This window comes from Panthera leo, chromosome C2 (genome assembly GCF_018350215.1).
Source record: "Panthera leo isolate Ple1 chromosome C2, P.leo_Ple1_pat1.1, whole genome shotgun sequence".
Classification (NCBI taxonomy): Eukaryota; Metazoa; Chordata; class Mammalia; order Carnivora; family Felidae; genus Panthera; species Panthera leo.
The window spans coordinates 138,817,451-138,840,468 of NC_056687.1; the positions used below are offsets into that span (position 1 = coordinate 138,817,451).

The following is a 23,018-nucleotide window of genomic DNA, read 5'->3' on the forward strand; positions in this document are numbered from 1 at the left end:
GAAGTTGATTGAAAAGAAAAGCAGTTCAAAGGATGAGCCCTTAGTTAAGCCAACATTAAGAAAAGGAAATGGATGGGAGGATGAGGAAGAAAACTAGCAAGAGAAAGTGATAATAAGCAAGCAGTGAGACAAAAGGAAAACAAAGGGGGTTGGTGACCAGAAGCAACTAGAGAACATGAATGTTCAAGAACATGTTCAATCAACTGGATCAAATGGTGTTGAGAACTCAAATAAGAGAAGGATCACAAATAGGCCCTTGGATTTATCAATATCCCAGTTACCAGGGATTTGGAAGAGAGCTGTTTGGGAAAGGGGTTGGAAACTAAAACCTGTTTGGCTTGTATTTAAATTTTTTTAACATGTATTTATATTTGAGACAGAGAGAGACAGAGCATGAACGGCAGAGGGGCAGAGAGAGAGCCACAGAATCGGAAGGAGGCTCCAAGCCATTAACCCAGAGCCTGACGCGGGGCTCGAACTCATACACTGCGAGATCGTGACCTGAGTTGAAGTCAGACGCTTAACAGTCTGAGCCACCCAGGCGCCCCATGTTTGGCTTGTATTTAAAAGAGAATAGAGGGGCAACTAGGTGGCTCAGTTGGTTAAGCCTCTGACTGAGGCTCAGGTCATGATCTCGTGGTTCATGAATTCGAGTCCCGTGTCCAGCTCTGTGCTGACAGCTCAAAGTCTGGAGCCTGCTTCAGATTCTGTGTGTGTATGTCTCTCTCTCTCTCTGGTCCTCCCCGACTCGTGCTCTGTCTCTCTCTCTCTCTCTCTCTCTCTCTCAAGAATAAATAAACATTAAAGAGAAATTTTTAATAAAAATTTTTAAAAAATAATAAAAGGGAATAGAAAATTTAGGCAACACTTTAAGAACTAATTTCCACTTTTTCGTAATTACAGTTTCATTACTGCACAACTACCTTAAAACTTCTTGCATTCATTAAGTGTTCCAAAGCTCTGTCTGAGAAATGGTGTTTTGGGCATCATATTAACCATGGAGATCACACACACACACACACGCGTGCACACACAAACACACACACACACACATCCCTTCCATGCTTTTATGTAACTTAACTGGGTGAAACACAGCTTCAGAATAACTATGGCCATTAATGCTGTGAATATTATGTATCCTTTAAGGACTGGAATTAAATTTAGTACCTCCTGTGACTGCATTAGCTGCAGGAGAGAGGGCAGTCCATAACTACCACTTACTCTAATGAAATTAACTATAACCTGATTTTTTACTAAAAGTAGCAGGAAATTGCTCTATAATCCAAATGTATCTTAGGTAACAGTAGGAGAAAATTGCTACATGATGTTCTCCTTGGTAACTTGAAGCCAATGAAAGCTTATTATCCTCATAAAGTGTATAGAGTTAGTATAGAGTGTGAAGCAATGATACATTGACATACAGCTATTTTTCTCGTTAAGTCTTCAAAAGTTGAATTTCACTTATCAACTCTTAGAGTGCCATGGAGAGTAAAACAGGGATACCTGCAGATATAAAATGTGTTCTTTCATTTAAGAACATGAAAAAAGTCATTATTGCTTCCTATTAAATAACCACATTCTTTGTGGCTAACAGAAAAGAACAGAGGGCTTCTTGTGTTGTCCTTGATAGCCTGAGTCCCTTCAAAGAGTTATTAGCTTAGTGGAGAAAGTCATCCATTAAACCCCTAAGAAGAGAGAATATTACAGAAATTGATGATTTCTATCATGAGTGCCTTCCTCTCTTTCTCCTGATTGCTCTATAAAACTGAACTTGAAGGTAAAGTCTTTAATCATAAAGGTACTTAAGACCCACCCCTCTATTGCTGCCACCTCCAAAAAGACATGTAAAGAAATGGCTTTGAGGGAACTTCAGATATATTTGCTAAATATCAAACCTTTCTAAAGGTAGAAAAGTACTAATTTTACACCAGGTGCAGCATTAGCTACTTTATGTTTGCAATTCCTTTATATTCCTTCCCAAATTTTATCAGTTAAATGATAGAGCCTATTTTAAAACCTTATTCTGAAAACAAGGAGGCTGAAGTTCAGAGGGGTTAAATGATAACCCAGTAACACACAGCTACTAAAATGGATGGGTAGGATTTTTAATATATAAATAGGGAAGCTTATGTGGCTACATCTTTGAATGTGGGAAGGGATTTTGTAATTAAGCTAAGCATAGCACTATGGAATTTTATATAATCATGGATCAGAGAAGATATACTTGCTCTAATAATTTGCCTTAAGTAAAAAGACATTATCAAAATACTAAATCATTCTACTCTGTTGAAACATGACCATATTTTCTTTCTCTCAATGTAGGTAAATAAAGATCTAGTATTAGGAACTGAGGAAGAGCAACAAAAATCTTTCTAAAAAATGAAAATGAATTTATTGAGTCAGCATTCCTGTTTTTATTAGTACACCTCAGGATGAATATCCTGAGCCCATCTTTCTCCAGAAAGTTGATTCTTGACCATTTCATCCATGTGTGTGCTGCACTTTCCTGCACCTGACTCAGTACTCTGTTGCTTCCCACCTTCCAAGCACTCCACTCTGCCCTTTGCAACACCACTCCTATGTTCAGCCTCTTCTCTGGTCCTTGACTGAAGCTCGGCTCTCTCCTGACCATGCGGCTTCTTCCAAAGCTCTGATAAACAGTGAATCTTCATTCTGTGTACTACATACATTTCAGTGATCAGAAGGGGCATCAGTATCCTCCTCCCTTCCAACTGTTGCTCCACACCATTCTTCACACTCTTGTTCAAAATTCTGTCCCTCTGAGACTCATTCATTCAATCATTCCTTAACTCAATCAGAAAATACAGAACTCTTGTTGTATGCCAAGATATGTTTAAGCTCCAGGGATATTAAGGACATCATGTGACTTGATTACCTCCTTACCCACCTAGCTGCAGTCATCACACACTTTTAGTTCATTGTGCATCATTCAGAGAGGATTTTGACATCCATCACAGTCCTACTCTCCACCTCATATTTGCTTACAGGACAAGTGTTCTTGGTAAGTGAAGTGGTAAAAGAAGTTAGGTGAAATGGCCTGAATTCCTTTCAGTTGGACTTCTGGGTAAATAGACTAATTGTATTTTGTTAGAATGAACCTTTATATATACAGTGGCCTTATCAGAATTATTAAAGATTACTTACAGTAAGTAAATCTAAAATTAATTTATCTATGAAGCACAGCTGTCTGGAGAATGTCAAGCAACTTGTATAACTATCAGCATCAGAAAATAATCAACATTATATATTTACTTCTCTTCTGGGTAATGTAATAACTCTCAAAAACTCACTTGGTGCCTTCATCTCTTACTCTGAATCAAAAAGCACACGGAAGAAAGGGCCAGGGTAACAATGCAGGTCACAGGCTGCCCTTATTTTTTTGCCACATGATTGCCTATATTCTTGAAATATTTTACAAGAAGGACGCTAGTCTTATAACTGATACGTATGAATCTAATTTGACAATTGAATCCTGGTTTTAGCTAACGCTTCCTCCCCCATGATTCCACAACAACAACAACAACAACAACAACAAAGCCTTCCTTAAACTTATTAGTTGCCACCTTGTTGCTAAATCCAGTGGGCATCTGCAGTCATCTTACTTGGCCTTCTCAGTTTTGCTCAACAATGAGGACCACGCCCCTCTGTCTAAAACATACTCTTCGCTTGGCCTCTCTGCCACCAAATGTGAAAGGCTGAATTACTGCCTCTAGTACTTCACCCTAAATGCACAGGAGAAGGTCCCACAACAAACTTACCCAGCCCAAAATGCTGACCGTGCAAAGATAGAGAAACCCTGTTCTCTGCAATCGCATCCGAAGTCTAGGCTCCATGCCATTGGCACCAGATTTGAATCTCTAGCCTTCATGTGAGTTCCTGATGCATATGACACATATACCAAATTTGACTTCTCCTTCTCAAGTGCTTCAAAGGTCCTTCAAATTCAGAGTATCCTAACACAAACTTGTGAATTTTCTTCCACATTTGATTCTCTCACTTGATATTATATCTTATCAAATTCTACTCTTCCAGAAACTCGGGAGCCATCCCAAGTCTTCTCTTTCTTCCAACCTGTGCAGTCCATCACCATGAGCTAATGATTTTTGAATTTCTGATCATGTCTTTGGTTCATTTGTGTCTTGTGATCTCCACTAATAGCATCTTCCCTCCTCTTCCAAGATTCCGTCTAGCTCTCCCTTGGAATGCTATCATCCACTTTGCCAATTAACAATTAATTAATTCCTTTTCAAACTATTTACCATTTCCTTTATCAAACACAAATATAAACATAATACTCCCCTGCTTCAAAACAAAGAAAAAGAGCATTTAGTTCTTAAAGGCTAAAATCCTTAACATGAACTCTAGGTAAAATGCTCTTAAAATATATGGTCAAAACCAGGATACTTTTAAGAGGAGGACATGTGTGTGTGTGCGTGTGTGTGTGTGTGTGTGTGTGTGTGTGTGTGTTTGGGGAAAGGAGGTACTAAAAATTATTCCAGGGAAAATACAAATAGGACTGTCCCAGGCAAGTTGGATACCTTGTCAATTAGACATTCACTGCTCTGGGCCCAACCTGGCTCTCAAAGTTCATCTCATATTGTCTTCTCTTCTCTTTTGTCTTACCAGACAAGTTGTACTTTGTGTCACACTGCCTTCTACCACAGTGGTTTACCTGCTTTTCACTCTGAATAGAAAGTCCCCACCTGCACTCCTTTAAAACTGGTAAATCCCTCTCATTCTTCAGTTATAATATGAATTGTTTCCTCAGAAACATTTGTCCTGACTCTTCAAAAAATAAAAAATAAATAAATAAGCCTCCCTTTTATACACTCTCACATCATCACGTATACTTTCTTCAAAGCACAAATACAGCCCTAACTGTGGATTTCATTTTGTTATTTGGAATTTTTGTTTGTTTGTCTGTATTGTTTGTTAGGAAATGCTTGGACTATTACTTTCATGAGGTAAATCCTACTGTATCTCACAGATACTTGGTGATGGACTAGTTGCATTAGTTCATTAATTAACTAGGCCAAATTCATATAATAAGAAACTCAGGTCTTACATTTCAAGAGATGTGTATTTAAATACTACAATATATTGCTGCTTCTTACATTTACACAGATATAATAGACTTTTCAATAGAATATGTATTATCCTTTGAGCACATGTATCTGGGAGGTAGTATTCTAGTAGGCCCTGACTTCTGTGCACATTTCAGGAATAACATAAAGGGGCTCCTGGGTGGCTCAGTCGGATGAGCATCCAACTGTTGATCCGCACTGAGCATGGATCCTGCTTAAGATTCTCTCTCTCTCCCTCTCTCTCTCTCTCTCTACCTCCCTCCCTCTCCCCCTTTTCCCTGCTCAAGCACTCTCTCTTTCTCTCTAAAATAAAACAATCATGATAATAATAATAATAATAATAATAATAACATAAAGAAAAAGGTATGCCCCATTATATATTCTTAAGAAGCAACCTGTAGCCAGTAGGTAGTTTAGAGTATTTTCTAAGTTTTAAAGATTTCTAACTAACAGTAAAGAGAATAATCACCCCTTTACAAAATAAGAACATTTGCTAATGAAAATCACACCATGATAAAATCCAACAGAATTTTTAATTATCATCAAAATAGTGAAGAAACTTGCATGTAACCTACAAACACATAAGCTTTCATCTTAATGAAATCATTTGCTATTTGTTTTTAGAGTTTCTGATATTTCTGTGGGCTTTACATGCCAATTAACTAAAGTAGACCTTCTTCACTTAATATCTGTTCAGATACCATACACACATTTTTCTTCTATAATACTGCAATTATTTTGGCATTCACCATGGCTCTAATGGAGAAAGAGCTTCCACAGGGGAATTTCTCCTTTGTCTGTAATAATGAGAAGCAGATTGTTGATCAAGTAACGTAATTAAAGCTTTCATTAGGACAGCCCTATACAGGTTTGTTTTTCTTCCAATACCTAAGAATTAGATTCGATTCAAAACCATACCACTTTCACAGTTCCTCACTGTAGCTTCTCACCTTGTATCACTGTTGTTTGGAAATACTGAGTAGAGAAATTCGCTGTTTGTAAAAATATGTGTGGATTTCCTGATTTTTTTAAACGTAGAAAATCTGTTCAATTTTATCTTCACTAAGAGTCCATTTTCAAGTAGAAGAGCGTGCTAGTCTGCAGTTATGTCTAAATAATTGTGCTCCAATCACTAAACATCGGTAGGTGGCCCATTTAGTATCAGCCGTACATTGTACAGCTGTCCAAAACTTTGAGTTAGTGACTAAAATGCAAAGGAAATACCAGTGAAAACAGACACTGACAGAGAGTGCCAAAAGCCTTCTCATTCTGTACTGTCCACGCAACTAGCATTTATTTCTAGTAAGCATTTTCGTTCATCTTTCAAAATGCCAAAAGTATGCCTTTTAATTTAGAGTAATTTAATTTAATTTCTAACATTTGAACACAAATGGCTTTAAAAGTAAAAAGGAACAAAGTAATTACATTTAATTTCATGGTTTTAGATTTCTAAAGCCATCATATTCTCCTATGTAATTCAAACTTCCATTAAGGAAGGAGATAAGAAAAATACTCTGCAAAACTTTCACCCTTCTTTTAGGACAAAAACAAAAAGAATTTATGTTGCCATTTCATTGAATATTTACGAGGAAATAGGTCTGTGGTGATTTTACATGGCCTAGAATGTAGAAACTGCACAAAACAGAAGTGGGTCCTAATTGTGCTAGAGAAGAATGCCTCATGATTTCTTCCTTAATAACAGTTCAAGTTGAAAAACAATTTCAGAAAAAGGAATGGTCTATTTTTGGATGATTCTTTACATCTCATGGAATATTGTACTAGATTCTGAACTTAAAAAGCCTAGAAGTAGACCACAAACCTTAAAAGAATATCTAATAACCTCTGTTCCTTGTATTCCATTCCCATAGGAAAGCCCAAGAACACTTGAAGAGTCAATATAGCTTTCAAAAGAAACTCATTTATTAGTAGTAACGAGGCAGGCCTCCTCCTCAGCCTGGAATACACTTTCCTCTAAGGGCTCTCTATTTTACCCTTGGAAATATTACTGATCATTTTTATGAACTGAAATTCATAGTCCCCAGGAAGCCTTCTCCCATCATTCCAGTTGGAATTAATCACCACTCTGCAAGTTCCATAGCAATTTTATACCTTACATGTATTTTCATAAAATTATACATATATAATTTGTATACACACATCTGAGTAAAGAGTAGATATAACATTACCTTTTATTTTATGGATGTATTTGATCTTGAAGTAACTTTTTAGGTGGGTTCCTTGGAAACATGATAAAGATAGAATGTCAGATTTGTCACCAGTTAATATTGGTTATGGCAGAAATGTCTCCCTATTGATACAATATTTTATTACTTATAAGGTTTTAAATAAACTATAAGTACTTAATGGGAAGTCATGGCTTTGGACTTCCTTGAGTGAGGTGATTCAAGTGAACATATCTTTTGCACAGTGGCCTACCTAGTATTTTTGACAACCACAGTGTACTATATTTCAAATATTTCCCTCGGGGCGCCTGGGTGGCTTGGTCGGTTGGGCGTCCGACTTTGGCTCAGGTCATGATCTCACAGTCCGTGAGTTCGAGCCCCGCGTCGGGCTCTGTGCTGAAAGCTCAGAGCCTGGAGCCTGCTTCCGATTCTGTGTCTCCCTCTCTCTCTGCCCCTCCCCCATTCATGCTCTGTCTCTGTCTCAAAAATAAATAAACGTTAAAAAAAAAATTAAAAAAAGAAAAAAAAACCAAATATTTCCCTCTTTGAAATGATAGTTCTTTTCACTAATAATCATGGACAATAAGCAATAATATTTATATTTGCTTTTTAGTTTAAAAAGAATAAATATACATTTAAATTTAAAATATACTAGTCAAATAAGTAAAATATTTTATTTATGAACTAAAATATGCACTCGCCAAACAAAAATGTTATCCTTTTACAGTTCCTACTCCATTTGAATCTTCGAAATTCTGAACACAGACAAAAAGTCCAAATTACCATGTCAAATAACATAATTGAAGTAATTCAAGTTCTGTTTCTTCATCCTTATAATCTCTGTGCTATCATGGTTTATTTTCAATCTATTGTTTAAATACAGGAAAACTTATTATCACAGATTTTGGAACTTCAGCTGCACCTAAAAGCAAGCTTGAATGGTTTCAAATCATTGTGAACTTACTCTTGAAATAAATACACAGAGTTACGTCCATGTGTGTCAGAAGATGATGTATAATTAGGAGTCTCTCAAATTCATTTCCATGTAGAAGATGAAGTTTACTAAGGTGTTAGTAGTAAAAATGTGTTAAGTTGAAGCTGATCTATATTCTTTAAAATTTTTTTAAGTTTATTTATTTTGAAAGAGAGAGCAAATGGGGTAGAGGCAGAGAGAGAGATGGGAGAGAGAGAATCCCAAGCAGGCTCTGCACTGTCAGCACAGAACCCAATGTGGGGCTTGAACTCACGAACTGTGAGATCATGACCTGAGCTGAAATCAAGAGTCAGATGTTTAATTGACTGAGCCACCCAGGTGCCCTGAAGTTGATCTATATTCCTAACAAACTTCCACTTCTACCCAAGATGATATAGCAGGTACTGGATTTACTTTCCTATCTAAAACAATTTTTTAAGATATACCAGAAAAAAAAATATGCCGAAAGTTTCCAGACATAGGACATTAAGCAAAGAAGGATACTGGTATCCAGAGATGAGAAGTTAAAAATATTTGCCCTAAAACTGCCCTCACTTGCCAGCTGGAAAGAAAGTTTCTAGAAACTTTCCAGAAAGCACAGAGCAAAAACTAAAACCACTTTTAAGGAAGTATAATTGATATGCTAAAAGAAGAGACAAAATGAAATCCCATAAAGGACTCAAATAAATCTAAAGCAAAAGATAAGAACTAATTAAAATTAAGTAAAAAAAATGAAGTCAAAACCACTAGAGAAAATTGCCTCTAGGCAGCCCAACCAAGAAATAGAGAAGATGCCAAGAAGATACCAAGAATAAAGGGAGATTTACATATAAGAAATTAAAAAATAGTCATCACCATTGATTCCATGAATATTAAAAGATAAGGAAGTACTACTATGAACAATTCTATGCCCACAAATTTGATAACTTGGATGAATTGTGGCAATTTCTTGAAAGATACACACTACCAAAACACAGGGAGAAGTAAGTTATCTGAATAGCTTGTATCAAAGAAACTAAATAAAAAATTAATAGCTTCTCAAAAGACAGAAAAGCTACCTGTATTGAAAAACACTATTCTTGTTCTCAGATAACATTATATTGTATGTAGAAAACCCTAAGGAAACCAATAAGAAGCAAGTTTGCAGGACATAACATCAATATACAAAAATTGATCATTTCTATGCACTAGCCATGAATAATCCAAAAATGAAATTTAAAAATATAAATTCTATTTATAATAGCAACAAAAAATAAATGTGTAGGAATAAATTTAACATAAGATATATGACCTGTACACCAAAAATTATTAAACATCTTTGAAAAAAGCTAGGGTATTTGGGAAGTGATTAGATCACGAGGGTGGAGCCATCATGAATGGAATTTATACCTTACAAAAAAGAACCCAGAAAGCTCTCTTGCTCCTTCTGTCTCTATCCCATACCACCACTAACACCTGACATTACAACCCAGGAAAACTGGATATTTTCTTTTTTTTTTCAGACTGAAAAATAATAGAAAACCTGAATCACTTCAAAATCATTAATTAAATCTATAGTTTATAAAAAGTATCCATAAAATACTCTTGCTCAGGTTTTACAGATGAGTTCTACCAAAAATCAAGGAACAGGTGAGTGTAATCTTACGTAAACTCTTTGCTATTAAAAAATTTTGAATTTTTTCATTTTTCAACTCATTTAATAAATCTAGTATAACTTTGATATTCAAACCAGGCAAAGGTAGCAAAAGCGTGTTGCTTTGTGGCCAAACTACAGATGCAGGATGAACCCCTACTCAAAACTTGTTTCAAATATGAATATAGATGATACGCCACATACACCAACAATGTATGAAAAGATTTATTATTCACCTATGAAGCTTTTGAGGGAGGGCAAGACGGGCTTCCCCAGCTGGTCCAAAAATGGCTTGAAGAAGCTAGGAAAAGAGACCAGCTTGGGGTTGATGTGGTTCCAGAGGGAGAGTTCTAATGCAGAGGCAAAGACTTTGTGGTTTGAATCTCCTACCTGGTCCAAAGGAAGGCACACTCAGGCTTTCATATCAGATTGCCCATATGTAGAGCAGAAAGGGAGGAAGAAAAGCTGAGACTTAAATGTTATCACAAGTCAAACAACAAACAGCGAAAGATGGATTCAAATTTCTATTATAATTCACTCCCGATTGATATCTGAAACTTGGCATCATTAGTCTTTGCTGCTCAACCAAACTTTAGTGCGAGGTTATGCTATTTCTGCAGGTGATTTCAAAGCATACATATTAAAAAACCTAAGCTAGGGGCGCCTCGGTGGCTTGGTCAGTTGGGCGTCAGACTTCAGCTCAGGTCATGATCTCACGGTCCCTGAGTTCGATCCCCGCGTCGGCTCTGTGCTGACAGCTCGGAGCCTGGATCCTGTTTCAGATTCTGTGCCTCCCTCTCTCTCTGCCCCTCCCCTGTTCATGCTCTGTCTGTCTCTGTCTCAAAAATAAATAAATGTTAAAAAAATTAAAAAAAAAACCCTAAGCTAAAATTTAACAACAATGCTTATAAAAAGACAATTTATCATGACCAAATGGGTTTATTCCAGGAACTGAATTCAAAGTTGGTCTGACATCAATTAATATAATTTATTGCTTTAGCCAATAAAAGAAGAAAAACAAATAATTATTCAAAGAGCTACTAAAAAAGCCTTTCATAAAATTCAACATCCATTCAAGCTATAATCTCCTACTGATTTATAAGTAGAGGGAATTTTCTTACTATGTTAAACAATATGTAGAAAAAAACCTACAATATGTAGAAAATACCTACTGAATGGAAAATTATTCAAAGCATTTGCCTTAAAATCAGAAACAAAATAAAACAAGAGTACACATTATTACCACCTCTATTAAATATTGTGCTAGTTTTTATCTCACATAAAAGATAGAAGAATTGAAAAGAAAAACTGATGGTATCCACAGATAAGATTCTTGTGTATTAGAAAAAAAGAGAAGGTGCTTGGCTGGCTCACGTGGAAAAGCATATGCCTCTTGATTTCAGGGTCATGAGTTCAAGCCCCATGTTGAATGTAGAGATTACTAAAACAATAAATAAACTTTAAAAAGAAAGGCCAGAAAGTAGTACAGAATAATAGTAGTTTTAAAAAAATAAAAATTAAAAAAAAAATACCTTACAGAAATATTACGAAGATTAATAATGAGCTCAGCAAGGTAAATATAAAATCAGTTTTATTACCAGACATCAGTAATAAGAAGAATATGATAATAAACATAGTCATTTATAGTAACTCAAAAAACATAAGTAACAAAAGAATAAATCTAACAAATGTACAGGATTTTTAAGAAGAAAATTATAAAATTGATTAAAAGACATTGATAGAAGACCTAACTAATTGAAGAGACATATCATGTGTGAATTAACAGAAGACAACATTATAAAGTTGTCGATTCTCCCCAGCTGTATTTTGAGGTCTAAATTAATTCCTGTCAAATCCCAATAGAATTTTTAATGGAATTTGACAAGCTCATTCTAAATTTTATTTGTAAGTGTAAACACAGAATAATCATGAAACCAGTGAAGAAGGGGAAAGAGGGGCCAACACACCTGCTCCACATCAAGGCTCATTCAAAGCTATAATAATTAAGACAGTGTGGTATTAGAATGAAGAAAGATCTGACAGGTCATTGAGAAAAACACCCACAAAACCCAAAACTGATTCATGCTTGTTTGACACTTGATATATAATACATACAGCCTTGCCTTTCAGTTAGGCAATGAAGAGGGCTGGAACAACTGATTATCCATATGGGGCATACAAAGAAATTAATCCATACCTCACACTATACAAAATCAATTCCACATAAATTAAAAATAAAACTTAAAAATTTTATAACTAAGTATGAGAGATATCCTTACAATCTTGGAGAGTCCAGTGTTTATTAAACAAAAGCTAACCTTAAATACCTTTACACCACATACCCATCAGTCACTGGAGGTAGACCACAGGTAGGATTATTTTGAGATTTTAATACCCTCAGTATGGCCTCACTATTTAACATTTCTGCAGCATAATCTAGGACTGGACCTGTGCCATTCATCAGTTGCTTATATCTGCTTCTTCCTCTTTTAGACCTACCCTAGAATTGCCACATTGCCATATGGGTCCATTTGGGTCTTGGTGGGAGTCAAAATTTGGAACCTGACTGGTGGAAATGTTGATTTTGAATTTTGGCAGGCTTTAATATCAATTTCAGTAACTGATGTTACTTGTTACTTCTGGTCATCCCCAACAAGCCTCCACCTCCTCCCCACCCCCCCCACCCCCCACCCCCAGAGAACAGCCCTCTGCAGTCAGGGTTTACCTTGCCTCTTCCTTTCCTCTTTCATTCTCTGCAGGTTGGGAAGTAAAATGAGACCATTTGCTAAATGTAGTGGTAACTAAACAAAGATTTATTTTTCTTGGGATGAATTTAATTCTCTGGGAGGCTTTTAAAATAAGATCTATTCATATCTAGAAGGTGGCATCCTATAAATCTGTATTTATGGATGGCAATTTAATGCTAACAAGGTATATTAAATTACAAACCATAAGTTTAGGTCCTAGATGAATTTAGATTTTTAATACTTTCAAACATATGAATTCAGTAACATAAAAATTCAGGAATCAGGCCTGGGAACAGGGTGGGGGATAACCGACTCTCTCACAATAACCCTGTGACAAATCCAAAAACAAAACAAAACAAAACAAAAAAAAACTAGATTGTCTTACTTTCAAGCCACAGAGCCCAAAATGCCACTGCCAATTTCAAAATCCCTAGGTGTCAACACTATAAAGTCTCAATTCGTTTGTTGTTTGCATTTGCATAAAGATCTCATGCCTGGATCCATGCAATGTTTCCTACAAAAATGGCAAGGACTGAAGAAAGAAAAGAAAAAGATGAAAAGGTACCATTCTACCTTAACTGGAAACCATTTTTGTGATTAAAAAACAAATTAATAGCTTATCCTTCAGTCCAAAGCATCTAAAAGCAGATACATTCTTCAATTAGTAAAATCAATCAACGGGATGACTTTTGGTCACTGTTGAGCAGACTTGCTCTCATCCAGGGACAGGGATGGGAAATGTGTTGCATCCCATTAACAACTCAGGGAGCCAACTCATTGCTCACAAAGAGGATTAATTTAGTAAAACAAAGAAGTGGGAGATATTTGTTCTGCCTGCTCCACAATACACCATCTCAATTGTTCTCCTCTAGAGAAAAAATGATAAATGCTTAGAGTTCTGAATCAACTGTTCTCTTACCCATTGTTAAATGCATTAATCTCATTTGAATACACTGGCATTGTTTAACCTGGTACAAAGAAATTACACACTGCTAGTTTTCTTACTGCTGGATTTTAAAGGTCTGAGTAGCACTTGCTTTCTAATCTGGTTAAATATAAAAACAAGACACTATTGTTTTAGGAGAATTGTTTTTATATCAATTTTAGTCCCTTACACTGACATTTGTTGAGACAAAAATTGCTCATGGTGTTTACATTTCACCATCCTGACCATTTTTTCATCTCCTTTCCTAAACTACTAACCTGTTCTGAGATCCTTCCATGACTAAAGCCAGACATCAGAGATTATGACATTGTGTCTACACAGCAGTTCACAGTCGTATGTCATCTGAAGCATCCATCCTTTTTCCTGGTGGGGGCAAGGTGAACTTCTAGGTGAATGTTTCTGTATCTTCCATGTTGCCTAGGGCAATTTTATATATTCAGCAGACACTCAATGTTTGTATTTAAGAAAAGAAAATGTTTATTTCTCCCTGTTTCATTACAAATTAGTAAATTTAAAAAATGAATCTGAAGATCAAATTACTTAAAAATTATTCTTCCTTGGGGCACCTGGGTGGTTCAGTTCGTTAAGGGTCTGACTCTTGATTTTGGCTCAGGTCATGATCTCATGGTTCATGAGATGGAGCCTTGCATTGAGCTCTACACTGACAGTGGGGGAGCCTACTTGGGATTCTCTCTTTCTCCCACTCTGTCTCTCAAAATAAATAAACATTAAAAAAATTATTCTTCCTATATGACTTCATGTTTATCCTCACAAAAGTGACAAGGACTGAACACTTGTTTTCATTTTTGATGTTTTGGACACAAGCCAAAGAAGCCTGGTAGTTAAATAGCCTTAAACTTAAGGCACATAGTTTCATAGTTTAGGTGCTCCCAGGAAAAGACCCTAAGACAAGAATTTGAGTGCAAATAGTTCACTTAGGAGGTGATATGAGAAAAAGCCAGTAGGGAAGTGGGAAAGGAAGGGAGCCAACAGAGTGCCCATTATTGAGTAGGTTATCAATGTACTTAACTGGAACTTAACCATGCTGGGCAACTCTAAGAGCCAATGTGCAGTATGTGCAGTAGACTTATCCTACCTACAGAGTGAGGGAGCAGGGGTATTCACACAACAGCTCCCACTGGTCTTGCATGAGAGCTGCTGGGGCAGGAGGAGGTGTTGATTACTCACACTTCCATCTTGCCTTAGACATGGAGGAAGCAGGATCCTGTGGCAGAGAAAGCCCTCAGGCCCTAATTTTTTTTAAAAGCAAGTGCTGGTCTTTAGAAGTTGGTCCTAAATACAGATAAGGGATATCAATGGGGCATCAAGAGTCTGCTAAATACAGAAGGCCAGTCTACATAATTTGGACTCTAAAAATAGCCTGGCCATCTCCACTGCTTCCTTCCCTGTATCTATAGTGCTGTATTGCTGTGGAAAGACCTGAACTTAATATTTCACTGAGGAAACCATAATGCAAAATTAAGGTATAAAAGGTATCATAGAGACCAGAAAATAGGATGAAATGATTTTGCCAAATATAATAGAACCCTAATGAAAAAAATCCCAGGACGCAGAATAAAAATAAATATTTTGAGCAAATTCATTAAGTGCTCTAAGATAAAATACAAGAGATACTTTTTTTTCCCTATAAATCAAATCAAAGCTAAGTTTCAGGCCCTACTCAAAAGTTAATGTGAAGTTCAAAGTTACTCACTTTTTCAAGCTTACTCTCTCATTCATGGGTTTTACCAAGACCTCAGGGCTCGTGCAATATAACAAAAATGTAGGAGATACTTGATTATAATCCCATTTTGTCTTAACAGAAAACTGATCTTTGTCCAAGCAATTTTGGTCCATTTGAAGGCACCTGCCTGGAATCATCTATTCCTTCTTTCCCAAACTTTGCCACAGACACCTTTTCTAGAAGTCTCAAATCCTAGGCAAAGTTGTTAGTCCACAGCCATTCATCAAGTCACCCTTGTTCAAAGATCTAGGGTACTTAGTTCTAAAGTTTGCGGCTGTCAGCCACTCTTGGCACGCCCCATTCTCTCAGTCACTGGAATTTCTCCTGCTCTGCAGTCAGATCAGTCCCTATTCCCCTGAAAGCACTCAACTTACCCCCAACTTTTTCAAACGATCCAATCTCTGTTGGTGCAGACCGAATGTTCTCAAACCTCAAGAAGTGTGTTAAAACACAGATTCTTCAATTGTTTGAGAAGCAGGTGTTCAACAGAACATACTTTGCAAGAATAGTCTGTAAAAATGCTGTTTAGGTTGTCTCCAAAGTGTGGCAATTTCTTTTTTTCCCCCTGGAAACACTAAAAACTGCTAGCTACCCTTGTACCAAGTAAGCCCAGAAATCAAGAAGTCTACATGCGGGCTGACTTTTCTGTGAGGAAGAGAGAGTAACAGTTCTTTAGAAGACAAGGTGCCCATTCATTTCTCAAGAGCTCATTTTATACATTTTTATTTTTATACATTTATTGCCATTTTACCAACTAATTGGAAGAGGAGGTGGGAAAAGCTTATAAGAATAGTTTTGCTCAGTTCATTTTCTTTTCACAGTTAATATCAATTTAACTTACATAACTTCTATGAGTTTGCAAAATTAAAGGAAGACATCTGCTTTCACAGAACCTGAGATGTAAACATTTGATATTCAGGCAACATTTAATTACTAAGGCAAATGTGGGAGAATATTAGTGAGGATAATAAAAACAAATAGTGAGTAATGCAGAATTCATTGTATTTTATTTGAAATGTGTTCCATGCATGTTCTGTAGCAGATTTATTTTCCTAAACCTGTTAAATTTCAGCAAGTATTCAACCTGATTTACATTCCACAAGCATGACTCCCCTGGATGATTATGGAAATTGTGCCTGGAGGATACTGAGGAGTGGAGACTGTGAGCAAATAGTGACACTTCTGCCCCTGAATAACCCAGCAGTGGTTGGTTACACAGCTGGCACTGAGAGAACTGCGTTTAAAGGAATGAACGGACACAAGAAGAAATCACAAAGGGGCTCATCATACCCTTCCCCACAGATCAGCTAGGACAGCATTTTTCAAACTTTAACCACCTCAGAACCACCTGGAGGACTTGTTAAAATAGATTCCTGGGCCCCCTCTCCTGGAGTCTCTGATTCAGCAGGTCTGGGTGGAGCCCAGGAGTTGGCCTTTGTAACAAGGTCCCGGTTGCTGCTGTTGCTGCTGTTCCAGCAAACCACTCTATGTTCACATGGTGAACAACCACTACTCTAGGTCTAGTTTTATATCACAAGTCTGATTTCCCAGCACCTAGATACCTAGCTGGCTGGCTGGCTGGCTGGCTAGATAGATAGATAGATAGATAGACACAGATAGAAGATAGAGAGAGAGAAATATTCCTCTTCTTCTTTTCTACAACTAAAGCATGAGAAAGCAGCTGAGAAACTGCCCAGCCCAGCACATGGCTCATGGGACCATCCTCAGTTTTGGACTGGAGTAAGCTGGACAGGCTCGTGCCAGATCTGGGTTTCCTGGGATCTGAGCTCCATTGGGAAATCCTACTAGCTGTCTCCTTGACAGTTTCACTTGTATGCTCGCAGGTACCAATGGCAACAAATGACATTCACTGACATGCACAAGCCAAATGATATGATGGTTGTCCTTGACACCTCCTTCTCCCTTGTAACTCCTCCAACTTCATCTTGGCCCTTGAGGGAAAAGGAGCCTAGATGACTGAATGGTAGAGCACACCATCAATCTAAGGAGACTATAACTTGAGTGAGAACAAAGACTTATTTTTGTTAAGACCCAAGGTGAGAGTTTTGTTTTGTTTTGTTTTGTTTTGTTTTTTAACACACTAACATGAATATTCCCACTTGCCCAACCTATAACCTAGGGGAGGTTACAAATTTACTGCCCCACTCTCTCAATCATGGCTTACTCTGCAAATGAAAATATAGGGTAATTATGAATTACACCAGATTCTATCCTCTCCCTCTAATATATATGTGTGTGGGTATGTATATATTCTCCACGTTTACCTAGTTATTTCCAATTACAAAAGTAATATATGTTCATTGAAAAAAACTGAAAATACAGAATGGTCAAAGTCAGGAGGAGGACTGGGAGAGAAAAGGTAGGATGAGACCAAGAAAAGAGAGTGCAGGGGGAGATTCCTCAGGGCTCTTGGGAAGTGAGTAGCAAAAATGCCATCATGTCTTCCTGACATGCATTGACTCATACATGAAGTCATGTTGATTTATTAGCACACACTATATAATATATAAATATATATGTTTATTAGCACACACTATATAATATATAAATATATATATAATATATAAATATATAAATATATAAATATATATGTGTATGTATATATATATGTGTGTGTGTGTGTATATGTGTGTGTGTGTGTATATATATATATATATATATATATATATATATATATATATAAGTTTACATACTTACAGAGCATACACTTGAAGTTAGCTGGTAAGACCTCAGAACTGCATGGGGGTGCTTTTATAAGCTCACAGCCCTTACAAAGATTCTCATCCCTGAGCTTACCTGGAGTTCTGACTTCAGAAAAACTAAGTAGGCTTGGATAATATGGGGATCACTGGTGAATCAGATAAATTTAAACTGAGAGAGCAATTCTGTAATCACTGCATATTCTTGCAGTATGCCTGTGCCTAATCTATAAAATTAAAATAAAATTACTCCCACACTAAAACCCGCACATGGATGTTTACAGCTTTATTCATAATTGGCCAAACTTGGAAGCAACTAAAATATCCTTCAGTGGGTGAATGAATAAACTGCGGTGTATCCAGGCAAAGAAATATTATTCAGCACTTAAAAAGAAAAAGAGTTATGAAGCCATGAAAAGACATGAAGGAAACTTACATCACATTACTAAGAGAAAGAAGCTAATCTGAAAGGGCTACATACTATATGATCCCAACTCTATGATATTCTAGAAAAGACAAAACTATGGAAACAGTAAAAGATCAGTGGTTCCTGGGTGGCAGGGCAAGATGAACTGGCAGAGCACTGAGGATTTTTACGGCAGTAAAAATATTCTGTGGGAGATCATAATATATAATGATGGATACATGTCACTATATATTTGTTCAAACCTTTAGAATGTAGAACAAGAGTGAACCTAATGTAAACCTTGAACTTTGACTATGCTGAGTCACTGCAGATTCCAGAATTGTAACATATGTACCACTCTGGTGGGGGATATGGATAATGGAGGAAGCTGTGCATGTGTGGGGGCAGGGAGTATATGGAAAATCTCTGTACCTTCCTCTTGATTTTGATATGAACCTAAAACTGCTCTAAAAATATAGTCTTAATAAAAAAAGAATAAAGGAAGGTGCAGAACACTGTACACAGCATGCTCATATTGTATAATTAAACAAAGCAACTAAAACAAAATAATAAAATAAAAAGACATTGAATTTCCCCCCATCCAGGCAACAAAGCTTCTTGCAGTCAGGTTTAATTAGAAAAACTGAGTAATATAACATTTCTACACAGCTAAATTTGTAGAGTAAGAATCATGCTAAGTAAAAAGAGAAAGATGTAACAGACTTATATCTCCTTTTTTATGGATTCAGTCCTTACTACCAAACCCTTTGTTCAACTTTCCTCACGTATGACTGCTTTGGAGTTATTCTATTACTCTCTCTCTCTCTCTCTCTCTCTCTCTCTTTCTGTGTGTGTGTGTGTGTGTGTGTGTGTGTGTGGTATGTTTTAAGAAAACCAAGGGAGCTATATTATCTGAATGCATGTTTGCATTTTCATGCATTTCAAACATTTTCATGTTTGAAAATGTCTGCCTATTTCCTTTATATAAGAATATCAGCTTGGCTGAGTATGATATTCCTGGGCTAGTCTTTTCCTCATCACTCTGTAATCCGGCAGTTACATTGTGGCCACCTCTCAAAAGCAATTCTCTGAAAATAGTGCATACCTTTGGGAGTAGCAAGGAGATGGGGAATGTACACAATGTTACTGTGTCTCATTCTAAATTCACACTTAAGGGAAACAAAATCTTTTTAAATGATAATTGGATGGAAGGACTAAATCCCTGATATCTGTGAGAGAAAGAACAAAAGGAAAAGGGAGTATTTGGACTTGACACAGGAAATACTCACTAGTGGGTTGTGCTATAACATATGCTTTTCATAAATGCATTTGAGAATTTGTCTCTGTGTAACAATTAACAGAAAGAACAGTTTTTAGCATTTATTAAAAGGAAGCTTATGGGGTGCTTGAGTGGCTCAGTCACGTAAGTGTCTGACTCTTGATTTTGGTTCAGGTCATGGTCTCACAGTTTGTGGGTTCAAGTCCCACACGGGGCCCTGCTGTAACAGTGTGGAGCCCTCATGGGATTCTTTCTCCCTCTCTGCGCCCCCCCATGTGTGTGTACACATACACTCTTTCAAAATAAATAAATAAATTTAAAGAAAAAGAAAAGTTACGTACCCTTGTTCAAGACTCATTTTTCTTGCAGAACTATGGACTAAAGTCAACAGAGTATTCTGTATTCTGGGACTTTACACATAGGAAAATTACAATACTTTCAGAGTAGGGCATTAATGAATATCTGGTGATTGGATAAGCCTCAGGTGTGTATAGTATTCAAGAGTTACCCATTTTATTAGCTGTTCATGGACTGAGAAATCCCCAAATCTAGGTCTGGACACCTTAGCATTGTGTCTAAAGATCTAATTGACAATAAGGCTCCTAGGGCCATATATTTAAGAATCACATTCATCTGGAGGTAATGCCTTTCAAAGTCTGTGCTCATTTGGAAGATTACTAAGCATCAGTGACATCCTGGGGATGATAGATTTTTTAAAGTCTTTAAGAATCATCTAGATGAGGGGCGCCTGGGTGGCTCAGTCAGTTGAGTGACCGACTTCGGTTCAGGTCATCACCTCGCAGTTCGTGAGTTCGAGCCCTGGTCAGGCTCTGTGCTGACAGCTCAGAGCCTGGAGCCTGCTTCCGATTCTGTGTCTCCCTCTCTCACTGCCCCTCCCCCACTCTCTCTCCTTCAAAAATAAACAAACATTAAAAAATTTTTAAAAATTAAAAAAAAAAGAATCATATAGATGAAGTATGTATTTCATCGTGGAGCAACATGTAAAAGAAGTTCTATCTTAATTAATTAATTTTTTAATGTTTATTTATTTTTGACAGAGAGAGAGACAGATCACGAGCGGGGAAGGGGCAGAGAGAGGGAGACAAAGAATCCGGAGCAGGCTCCAGCCTCCAAGCTGTCAGCATGGAGCCCAACGCTGGGCTCGAACTCAAGAACCATGAGATCATGACCTGAGCCGAGCCGAAGTTGAATGCTTAACCGCCTGAGACACCCAGGCACCCCAGTTTTGTCTTAATTAATTTTAAATTGCGGTTAACTTTTGAACTACTGTGTTATAATATAGTAATTCTGTACTGACTGCTGAAAGCCATATTCTACGGATCTAAGTGATGGAGGAAAATGTGTAGACTGAAAGATCTGGATCTTTATGTTATTCCTGCAAATAAATAACTTCTATTGTATTCATTTTAAAAGGCAAGAGAGGCCTACCACTTGCCTTTGTTATTTTTTTTCTTGATGCCTACTGCCTCTTTATGAAATGTTTGATGGATTGATACAGTGATTCATATCCAGCTTTGATTTTTTTTTTTTCACCAATTCCATTTAGGGTTGATCTGCCAGGCTTGGGAAAATACTTTTTGAAAATCCATAAAGAATGTTCAAATTTTTCCCCGGCTAACAATTCTTTATGTTTATTAATCACTGTCTGAAAAAGAACACATATTGTTAGCAGTGGGTATTGCACAGTGATCTCGACTTGGGCTTTTTAAATATGCTGCCGAAGGTCCCAGGGGACAAAAGAGACGATAATAAACAGGTAGCAGGCATTTCAGCAGTTATTGGATTGAACTGCTTTTTTCAAAAGAGACCATGAAGTTCATTGTCATTGCTGCAAACACTGAAGGCTGCATAATCTGACGTCAGCACCAGCTGTGCTGTTACCCGGTGCATTCATCGGATGTATCTAGGCAGGAAAACGTGTCTTGTGCTTCCTGGATGGAAACACTGCTGGGTTTTGTTTGCTACATCTATAAATAGTTGCTATTTTTCTATTGAATACATTAGCGGTACTCAGTAAATATAAACTTAACATTTATGGGAGGGCAAACATCCTAGTTCCAAGTAAGCACAACTTAGGCACAGAGTTTGTACACAGTTTGAGTATGAATGTGGGAAACTGACTGAAGGACACTGTGAGTCTTTTTTTTAAGTGATAAAAATTTCTTGCTAGCACCTCATGACACTGCAGAAGCTGTGACCCACAGCACCCCAACATCCTCTACAAACATTTCTAAAAGTTGGAGAGAGAGCCTCACATCCATGGTCTGCCCAAGGAACACTGATGTTGGAATCCCCAACTTTGCTCCCCACACACACAATGCGTCCGTCAGGGGAACAAAATTGACTCCAGTAGAAAGAAATTCAACAAGGGGGCTTACAAAATTTGGGGAGAGCGATAAGAGCAGAGGATAGGAAGTCCTCTACACAGCAAGAATTTCAAACAGAAAGCTTAGAAGGGCAGTAATAATGCTAATTTCCAACTTCCAAGGCCCAGAACATTATTTGCATCTACTTTATTTATTTGACAAAAGTTACCATTTAAAAGGCTTCTGCTCTGTAGACCATCACTGCTTTCTGAGGAATTCTTCCTGATGATTCTTTGGAGGTAATCTCTTTCTTGCTACTGAATATCCATCACCTGTAACCGTCCCATTGTAATGCAGTTGTTTGTGTTTATGTCACTTTCCCCTATTCATATTCGTGAGGACAGGATCTACAGCCTCACATACCTGTTGGAAAATACTATTGCTAATAGAAATAATAGACTACTTATTAAACCCCCATCACTTACTTATCAAGGATTTACTCAGTTTCATTGAATTCTATGAAAACCCTATGAAAAAAAATTAATGCCATTTACAACTAGGAAACAGACCCTCACAGTCAGACTCGGTAATATAGTAGAGCTAAGATTTAACTCTGGTTCCTCAAGCCCCAAACCCAGGCTGTTCCCATGGTGCTTCACCACTGTGATGTCAGAGAATTATAGAGCCAAAGGGTGACCCACATGTTATCATGAATATCTCTGGAAATGGGGATCATCTCTCAAACAGCCCATATGATTATGGGAAACTTTATTTTTTAGAAAGTAGTTCCTTACAATGAACTTTACAGGGTATGATATTCTCCATTTGGGTGAGCTTCAATATGACCATAGAATATAGAAACTCTGAAGGAGTAAAACTGTCCTTAGCTAAGGTTTTTGGAGAGCCCAGCCTGTCCACTGCACTATTTTCAGGGGGCAGCACTTATATGGATCAC

At 37.1% G+C, this 23,018-nt stretch overlaps 1 protein-coding gene and 1 long non-coding RNA gene across 2 annotated transcripts in view; both read right to left on the reverse strand.

The window, feature by feature from the left end:
• The window catches only part of ZNF385D (zinc finger protein 385D), a 1,208,478-nt gene that overhangs the window by 1,149,585 nt on the left and 35,875 nt on the right, over positions 1-23,018 (reverse strand). The gene's annotated exons all lie outside the window — the stretch shown is intronic.
• Positions 2,414-22,678, reverse strand: LOC122230095. Its single transcript, XR_006207275.1, has 3 exons — positions 22,293-22,678; positions 7,292-7,342; positions 2,414-2,680 (listed from the first exon to the last, which is right to left on the reverse strand). It is a non-coding gene; the product is annotated as an uncharacterized LOC122230095 (long non-coding RNA).